The sequence below is a fragment of the Crocuta crocuta genome, unplaced genomic scaffold (genome assembly GCF_008692635.1).
Source record: "Crocuta crocuta isolate KB4526 unplaced genomic scaffold, BGI_CrCroc_1.0 scaffold92, whole genome shotgun sequence".
Lineage (NCBI taxonomy): Eukaryota > Metazoa > Chordata > Mammalia > Carnivora > Hyaenidae > Crocuta > Crocuta crocuta.
This window is the reverse complement of record NW_027528804.1, coordinates 460,785-471,104: the sequence shown is the minus strand read 5'-3', so window position 1 is coordinate 471,104 and position 10,320 is coordinate 460,785. Positions and strand designations below refer to the sequence as shown.

The 10,320-nt window shown below is 42.9% G+C and overlaps 1 pseudogene; it reads right to left on the bottom strand.

The window, feature by feature from the left end:
- Nucleotides 1-8,081: 8,081 nt before the first annotated feature.
- On the bottom strand, nucleotides 8,082-9,049 carry LOC144224622 (ADP/ATP translocase 2-like; annotated as a pseudogene).
- Nucleotides 9,050-10,320: the final 1,271 nt, after the last annotated feature.

Below are 10,320 nucleotides of genomic sequence, written 5' to 3'. Positions count from 1 at the left end.
GATTAATCTCCTACTCAGCCCTCCCTTTCTCCTTGCAATGATGAGGCCCAAAGCTCACCCCTCCTTCAGCCATTAGAGAAGATGTTAGGTCACCAGGTGTGACACCTTCGGCGAGAAGAGGCACTGTGGCTGCAGTGGTGGCCCACAGAGAGCATCCTGGGTGTAGCCATTAAGGACCCCACTTTCTGAAAGTTGTAACCTTTCTGTCTCTGCTGTCCTTGCTGACTCCCCTGCCCTGGTGGCCACGAGAGGTAGAGTCATCACTTTGGGCACCAGCAGTGACAGGAAACGTGACCCCGGACGTAAGCAGAAGAAAACAGCAGACACCATAGGGAGCCAAGGAGCTAGTTAGTTTATTCATCCCTGCATCCTTCAATTGTGCTTGCTGTGGCGGAGTGAATGGTGACCCCCAAAATAGATGTTCGTACTCAACCCCCTTTAACCAGTAGACATGACCCTATTTGATAAAAGGACTTTGTGGGGAACCTGGGTGGCTTAGACACGTAAGCATCAGACTCTTGGTTTTAGCTCAAGTCATGATCTGAGGGTTGTAAGAGTGAGCCCCAAGTTGGGCTCCACAATGGGCATGGAGCCTGCTTGAGATCCTCTCTCTCTCTCTCTCTCTCTCTCTCTGCCCCTCTCTTGCTTTCTCTCTCTCCTTGCTTCTCCTCTCTCTCAAAATAAATAAATAAACTTTAAAAAAAAAAAAAAAGGACTTTGCAGTTGTAATTATGTTAAGGGTATTGAGATGAGATCATCCTGACTTATCTGGGTGGGCCCTAAATCCAATGATAAGTGTCCACAGAGGAAGACACAGAGAGGTAGACAAGGCTGTGTGAAGACAGCGGCAGAAACTGGACTTATGTAGTGACAAGCCAAGAAATGTGGAGCCACCAGAATCTGGAAGAGCAAGGAAAGACTTCCCCTCACAGAGGGAGCAGGACCCTGCTGGCACCCGGTTTCAGGCTTCTGGCCTCCAAAACCGTGAAAGAATACATCGCATTGTTTTAAGCCATCAGCTTATGGTAATTTTTAAAGGCCATCCCAGGAAACTGGTACATTTGCAAAAGAAATACTTTATCTCCTCCTGGATTGTCCTCTCTTTGATTGACTTTCACTCCTCCAAAATAGACCATTTTCTCCTCAGGAAAGGAGGCTTCTCTTAACTAGAACTTACATAACAAAAAGACGTACTTTCATTTCGTGGCATCGTTTTTTAACTTCGTCATACAATCGTTTAGTTTTCACACTTCTCCTAAGTGTTTTCTCAGCTTCCTACCCTGGTCAGATACATGGAGGACTTCACAGCAGGGCTAAATGAAGCCAAGGACAAGCAAACCGAACGTCCTGGCGGCAGGCTCCTCTCCTCTGTAGGCGTGCACAAAGAAATAAGCAGCAGCCTGTACGCTCAAGTTGAAGAACTCTAGGGCACGTGAGTGGTTCAGTCGGTTAGATGTCTGACTCTTGATTTCGGCTCAGATCATGATCTCACGGTTCCTGAGTTCAAGCCCTGCTTCAGGCTTGGTGCTGACAGCCAAGGAGGCTCCTTGGGATTCTCTGTCTCTCTCCCTCTCTATGCCCCTCCCCCCACTCACTCTCTATCTCCCTCTCTCTCAAAATAAATAAACATTTAAAAAAATGGGGCGCCTGGGTGGCTTAGTCGGTTAAGCGTCTGACTTTCGCTTAGGTCATGATCTCGCGGTTCGTGGGTTCGAGCCCCGCGTCGGGCTCTGTGCTGACTGCCAGCTCAGAGCCTGGAGCCTGTTTCAGTCTGTGACTCCCTCTCTCTCTGACCCTCCCCTGCTCATGCTGTCTCTCTCTCTGTCTCTCTCCTAGAAATAAATAAAACATTTAAAAAAATAAAAATAAGTTGAAGAACTCTGGGTTTGGCTAGGCTAATTCTAGACTTCTTAGACCCCACATTTACCTGTTAGCATTAGATCATCTGTGAGTAACAGGAAAAAAAACTGAATAAGAGTGGCTTAAATAAGAGAAAAGAATTTAAAAAAAATTTTTTTTTAATTTTTGAGACAGAGGGAGCGAGAGAGAGCAGGGGAGGGACAGAGAGAGAGGGAGACACAGAATCTAAAGCAGGCTCCAGGCTCTAGGCTGTCAGCCAGAGCCCGATGCAGGGCTCCAACTCATGAACCATGAGACCACGACCTGAACCAAAGTCGGACACTTAACTCACTCACTGAGCCACCCAGGCGCCCCAAGGGAAGGATATTTGTATTTCTCTCTCCAAGTCTAGGTAGTCAGGTCAAGTCCAGTATGACTCTTGACACTGGTAGGGACTTGGCTTCCTTCTATCTGCCCCACAAGGGATTTCTATCCCAACGTCACTTCATGTTTTAAAATGGCTGCTCTTGGGGTGCCTGGGTGGCTCAGTCCGTTAAGCGTCCGATTTCAGCTCAGGTCATGATCTCACGGTTCATGGGTTCGAGCCCCATGATGGGCTCTGTGCTGACAGCCAGCTCAGAGCCTGGAGCCTGCTTCAGATTCTGTGTCTCCCTCTCTCTCTGACCCTCCCCTGCTTACACTGTCTCTCTCTCTCTCTCAGAAATAAATGAAAACATTAAAAAAAATTTTTTTTAATAAAAAATAAAAAACAAAATGGCTGCTCTCTCCAAATTTCTACCAACAGTAAGGATGAAGTGGGGGAAAGGACATGTCTTTTCATTTTAAAGACACTTCCTGGAAGTTACTGTCAGTACCTCTGCTTAAATTTCATTGGACAAAACGTAGCCACAACATTTTTTCCAGGTAGCCATCTTAAAACTGGGACTTTGAGGGGCACCTGACTGGCTTGGTCTATGGAGCATTCAACTCTTGATCTCAGGGTTGTGAGTTCGAGTCCCATGGTGGGTCTGGAAATTACTTAGAAAGAAAATCTTTAAAAAAAATTTTTTTGGGGGGGCGCCTGGGTGGCTTAGTCGGTTAAGCGTCCGACTTTCGCTTAGGTCATGATCTCGCGGTTCATGGGTTCGAGCCCCGCGTCGGGCTCTGTGCTGACTGCCAGCTCAGAGCCTGGAGCCTGTTTCAGTCTGTGACTCCCTCTCTCTCTGACCCTCCCCTGCTCACGCTGTCTCTCTCTCTCTCTCCTAGAAATAAATAAAACATTAAAAAAAAATTTTTTTAAATAATAATAAAACGGGATGCCTGAGTGACTCAATCAGTTAACCATCTGGCTCTTGGTTTCGGCTCAGGTCATGATTTCATGATTCACGAATTTGAGCCCCACATTGGACTCTCTGCTGTCAGCACAGAGCCTGCTTCAGATCCTCTGTTCCCCTCTCTCTGCCTCTACCCTTCTCACTCTCTCCCCTCTCTCAAAAATAAATAAATATTCATTATAATAATAACAATAATAGAGAATAAAATTAAGGCTTTTATTACTACCTTCTACCTACCTGTGTAGCCTCCCCTGGCTCTGTGCTCCTTGCTGGCTCCCACACCCTGAGCTCTGTCACATCGTCTTGCTCTCGGTACCTTGAAAAGATCAGCTCCTCCCAACAGAACAGCTTGGCATGCTTTCTTCTCTGGGTGGCTCTTCCCCAACCCCACAGCTCACCCTGCTTATCTATTTAATTCCTGCGTATCCTTCAGAGCTCAATCAGCCCTCTCAGTCCCAAACGGGGTCAAATGTCCATCCCACTACATGATCTCAGAGGAGCATACACTTTTCGTCTGTGGTACTTACCACAGTTATATTTTGACATTTCCTTGCGTGGTTATTTGATTCATGATCATCTCCCCCTTTAAGCACTAAGTCAGCTTGTCTGTTGTTCACAGCTCTATCCCCAGTACCCCTATATTTTGCCTAGTATCTATATTTAGAAGAGGCTCAAATAAATATGAGTTAATACCATTTAAATGTTGTGCTTCATAAACATGGTGCAAATTTCCCTGAAAAAAATCTATTTATGATAAATACAACATACATGACACATTACAAATTTTCCTTCCATTTCATCTGCCAAATTATAAAACAAAATATAAATTTTTTTCTCCTTCATAATATGGAAGATCTGAAGGGTGTTTTTTGGGGGGAGAGCAGAGGGTCTTATATTGGTGAAGTTAGGGAAGGGAGAGTAGGGGAGGAGGGTTTGTTTTATTTGTCTTTAAGTCTTCTCAATAGCTCCGGGATCTAGGTGTTTTTTCTTCCCAAATTCATGCGTAACTAGTTTTACATTTTGCATTGATCCATCTTTTAATATATTTCTTAAATGTGCTCAAATCAGAGTAGCAGCCTAGCTTTAATATTGAGCCAATCTGACCTAAATCTAGTAATGTAGACAAGAGCTTCGGTCCTCTAACTTGAACAGTCCCCTATGAGTGGCTTTATTGGAAAATATCCTGGTGTGTAATTCACCAACCCTCACTGCTTTGGGGCTGCTGATGGAACTGAGGCTTGTTCAGGGGATCAGAATTGCACAACTCCCAGCACTAATCTTTCGCTGGAATTGAGTCACATCTTTCTGTATCCTCTTTGTGTAGAAATAGCCATGAATAATGAAATAACTATGGGAGAGAGAAAAAAGAATCAAGAGCCAACTATATTTGCAGTTTTCCAACTGCAGCCTCTACGTGATTCCATTGTTAAGTTGCCTTGAATCATTTATTGTTCTTAATAGTGATAAAATGATAACAGCAGCTGATATTTATTGAACACTTACTATATGCCAGGCAGAACCATCAACATAAAGCATCAGAGAACAGTTGGGTAGTCTAATATTACAAAACCAAATACCCTAGAGCCCCCTATATTTGAAATTCACTGTGTCTGGCAGCATATGCATATATAAATAGTAGAGAAAATCCTGTACCCATGAATTGGTTGGCATAACTCATCATAACTCATCAGACTTTGCTTAACCTCTTTTCCTTGCATATCCAAATCTTGGCATGCATCATCATGGATACCCTTCCTTCTCACTTGGGTTTCAAATTAACTAAACCAACTGTGAGGAAGCAAAAAATTTCCCTATCCTTCAAGATTCTTCTAGCTGGTCTAAGAACTGAATTGACATGAGACAGATCAACAGGGAAAAGAACAAAACAAAACAAAATGGAACAAAAACAAACGAAAAACACCAAAATTTAATTACATGCATACTGAAGCCAAATAATAAAATAAGGAAATGAGCAGGTAAGCATTTTTATACTTTTTAGACAAAGAAACAAATCCGTGAGGAATTGGGGCACCTGGGTGGCTCAGTGAATTAAGCATCCAACTTCAGCTGAGGTCATGATCTCTTGCTTCATGAGTTCAAGCCCTGCATCGGAAGTCTATGCTGACAGCTCAGAGCCTGGAGCTACTTCAGATTCTGTGTCTCCCTCTCTCTCTGCCCCTCTCCCCCCTCAAAATAAATAAAAATTTAAAAAATTTTTTTTAATTTGTAAGGAATCGACAGAACAAAGAAAATTTACGTTCAAGAACTTCGTAAAGAGTTCTAAACAAAATTTGGGCTGGAGACTGGAATAGTATCAGGATTTATTTAGACCAATATTTATTTATTTAGACCAAATATTTATTTATTTATTGGCCCTGAATTCCCTGTCTCTGACAAAATAGATGTCCGTCTACCTCCCCATGGGAGATTTTATTTCCTGCTTTTTGGAGTCAAAGCAGGGAGGGGTCAGAGTGTTCTTACCCTGACTGTTTCTTAAGTAATGTTAATTCAGGGGCGCGTGGGTGGCTTAGTCGGTTAAGCGTCCGACTTTCGCTTAGGTCATGATCTCGCGGTTTGTGGGTTCGAGCCCCGCGTCGGGCTCTGTGCTGACTGCCAGCTCAGAGCCTGGAGCCTATTTCAGAGTCTGTGACTCCCTCTCTCTCTGACCGTCCCCTGCTCACGCTGTCTCTCTCTCTCTCTCCTAGAAATAAATAAAAATATTTTTTAAAAAAAGTAATGTTAATTCAAAATCATCACTATGTGGCACATTTTGGAGCAGGCTGCCCTGTGCTCCAACACTACCTCTTTCGGTTCCTAGTGATTTATTTCTTAGATGTGTTTGCCGTACCAAACGATAGTTAAGTAAGAATCGAATACACTGATAAGCAACCCACAGCCCGCGGGCTTCATGTAGCCCACCTGGTTTTGTGACACTGTCCATAATATAACTTCAGGAGGAAGAAGTGAGAATATTAGTACTGGCAAATGATATCGCCCCCCCCATATATACATATTTATAAAACATTATCCATGTTTTTTTCTTACCTTCAGGTCTCTGTACATTCTGTTCCCTCTGTCTGAAACTCACAGCCTCCTCTTCTGGCACATTCTCAATCATCCATCATCAGATCTCAGATTTCACATCTCTCTAAATACAAATATCCAATGGATGCACTTACCGTACAGCCTCTATCATGCTCTATCACACAGGCGCTATTTACTTGTCTTCATTGCTCAATGGAATGTAAACTTCAAAACAGTGAGGGTCATGACTTCTACTTGTTTATTTTTTTGCATAAAAGCTAGGTAAAATAAATATCTGTTGAAGATGCATACAAAGATATTGACTATTTACCACAGCCCCGGCGATGACCAAGGAAATATGTCTTCAACACTGCTTAATGGCTAAGTGTAAGGTGCCCGATTCTCGAACATAAACAGTGCCACAGATTCTTTTGCTTTTGTTGCAAAAGCCAACAGCAATCCAACCGTGTGAATATAAGCAAACCCATCCAACTACCTCCATCCCAAAATAAATGACCACTTTAGGATTCCTTGCCATCCAATGTATCTCTGATAAGCCTTTAGTTAGAAATACTGGTAAAATTATGGGGGACTATTTAATGTGTGAACTTATCTAAATATTTGAATACATTGATCATGTTTCTTAAATGCTCAAAACTTGCAGTGGTCTCCTAATATCTATAGAATAAAAATCCATGTATCTGAGGCAGACATTCAAGGCTATTTACAATCTTGCTCCTTCCTACCTTCCCAGACATTTCTTCCCAACTAAACACACATTCTATGTTCTAGACAAATAAGTTAGTTCTTCTCCATACAAGCCCAATATGTGCAATCTTTTGTATTATAATGGTAATGACTGACCCGCAGAGAGTTTATTATATGCCAGACTCCCTTCTAAGTGGTTTACAACCTTTTTTTTAAGTTTATGTATTTATTTTGGGAGAGAGAGAAAGATCACAACCTGGGGCTCGATTCCACAGCCCTGGGATCATGACCTGAGCCGAAATCAAGAGTCAGATGTTTAACCCACTGAGCCACCCAGGTGACCCACTAAATGTTTTACATTATGTTACCTCACTTACTTCTTACCACAACACTGTTTGGTGGACATTATTATGATCCTCCTTTGAGGCATGAGGAGCCTGAAACACCTTGCTTAAGGTCAAACAGTTAGCACACAGCAAAGCCTGGCCATGAGGTGACAAACATGTGTCTCTCACCTTCCAGCAGACTCGCCCAGGCCTGTTCACAGACAGCGGCACAGTTCCAGGAGAGAGCGATGCCACAAAAGTCTCGTTGAGGTCTAGGCTCAGAATTGGCGCAATATCCTACCCACAACAATCTATTAGGCAAACAAGTGATAATGCCAGCTCATATTCCAAAGAAGGAGGAATATTCAATTTTCAAGAAGAGAGCAGCAAAGCCACATGTGGATACGGGGAAGGAAAAGACTGGCAATCAGTTTGCCCGTACCCTACCACACACGCCCCAAACGACGTGCCAAGAAGGGTGAGAGAGTCTTCCAATGGCGACCATAAGCTCACAAGCAGGAAGAACAGATTCAGTGGGAACAAATCAGCAATCTGCAAAGACTTCTCTTTTCTTCTTTCAGATTTTTTTTATTTCTTCATACATATTTATCAGGAGTGACTGAAAAACTGACAGTTGAGTCCCATCATCATGGCAATGGCTTTAGGAGAAAACTAGTTCAGATGAATATTCTTGCTTTCCATTTTCAACCAGTAAATAGCTGCCATTGACAAATAGACAGTCTGTCTATAGGTAGACAATAATAGGTAGCCAACAGTCTGTCAGGCACGCTCAGGATGTGTTATATGCTACAACATGCCTGTTGACAGGGGGAAAAAGCCAGAAAATAATTTAAGTGAACTTCTTGATTTTATCATACCAGACAAGCACCAAAGCACCACATTTGGGGCATGTGTGGTAGGGTACGGGCAAACTGATTGCCAGTATTTCCTTCCCGGTATCCACAGTGGCCTCTGAGAACACTGCACTATGCACCCTTGACAAAAGCTTTGGCTCCTTCATCATGAGCTGTTTTCCCCCGGCAGTCAAGCGTGACTGGGTACATGGTATCAATCCATTCCTTCTCGCCCTGACTGCATCATCATACGGCGACAAAGAGTATCACCCGGATAGAAAGTGAACCCAGCAACCATTGTGGCGGATTGTGCAATCGTCCAGCTGATGAAGATGTGTGTATTCTAGGCATCTGGGTGCATTCCTTTTCCAGTGTCGTGGATACTGAAGTAGGAAGCTCAGTAGGCGAGATTACCCTGCACAGACACACGAAAGCCCTTCTACAGGCCCTTACTTAATCTCATCAGATGTGTAGATCTTAACCAGGCAGTCACCGAGGCCCCTGGATTCCCTTTCAGCTCCGGCTTTGCCCACATCAGCTGCTAGATGGGTATGGGCAACATCAAGAGGCTACACAAAGCACAAAGACGTGGCCCCAGCGGCACCACCTGACCTCGGATTTCCTGCAAAGAAGCGCCGAAGCTGGGTTCTCTAGTCCACACCACCCAGGAAGATCTGCTTGTGCTCATCTTGAAAGACAAAGTTAAGAGCCTGAGTGGGGAAGTAACTGATGACATTGGCCAAGTCCACCAGAAGGACATGACTCCCTACTCCTTGGGGATATGAACCACATAGTCTATAATGTCCTGGTATTGCTGATCTGTGGGGATTCGCTTGCTGGCATGCTGCACCTTCAGCTGCAGCGTGACCCTCTCGATGGGCGCTACCGAAGTCTTGGAGGTGGCTGCAGCAGCCACCCCACCTGCCGGGAAGTCCTTGACGAAGGACACACCAGCATCGGTCATGTTGAAAGGAAGGACGAGGCCGGAGACTGCCGAGCAGTTGGTAAAGATTTCAATTGTCCCCTAATTCTACCCAAAATCACTACAGAGGTTTTTGGGGGAACTTGACAATTAGATTTTTAAATTTACACAGAAAAGAAATGGCTTTTTTAGATAAGAAAAGCCCAGACGATGCTAAAGAAGAACAAAATGGGGACACTTGTTTTTGCAGATGTCAGGACCAATGGACCAGAGCAGAGGCCAGAAACAAACTCGTGCATATACAGAAGCTCAATATAAAGGAGCATGTATTACATACTGTGGGAAATTAAATGCTTTGTGAAAGGCAAAACCAGAAAAACTTTAGAAGGCAATATAGAATATTTTACAATATGGAAGAAAAGAAGGATTCCTTATGCAAGACCAAAAATCACCAAAGCAGTAGGCGAGGAAGACAACATTTTACCATACTAAAATTTGGGCCGTCTAGAAGTTCATCAAAAGACACCAAAAAGAGCATGACCCAGACAATCCAGTGTAGAAATGGAACAGTGGTAAGTCAATAAAATAGAGCAGCAAGGCAGAAATGACTCAAACTGATCACAAGCCACAAACGAAGAGAGAATATTTGCAATATAATCAATAAAAGGTTGTTATCCACGATTTATGAAGAACTCTTCTAATGGAAAAACCAAAGATACACCAGTTATTTCAGAAAACGGGAAATGCTAATGGCAAAAAAAATATGTAAAAGATGTCCAGTCTCATTCATAATTAAGACCAAAAAATTAAAATCAAAATCAGATGACATTTTATGCCTCTTTGCTTTTGTGAATTTTAAAATATCTGACAACGTCAAGTGTCTTCATAATGAAGATGTTTAGCTACAGAAACACACACTGCCAGGGGGAGCACAATCCTTGTGGAGTTTGACAGTACCTAATAAAATGGCATGTGACATATTCTATACCCCACAATTTCTCTCCTGGATATATGTGCTACAGAAACTTTTACAGATAAGGAGATAGAGACAATATTCATGGAAATATTGTTCATAGGAGCAAAATCTGAAAAAAAAAACCCAAATATCTAATTATACTGAAATGGATACATAAAATACACATGTATTTTCATACTTTGGGATTCTATATATAGTAGTTAAAAGTGAATGGATCAGCTGGATGGAATCTCAAAAACCAAAGTTAACACCACCAACAAAAAGACAAATCAAGTCGTAGAAAAAAAGTAAGCTGCATGATTCCTGTTATAATAAAGTGGGGCGCTTGGGTGGCTCT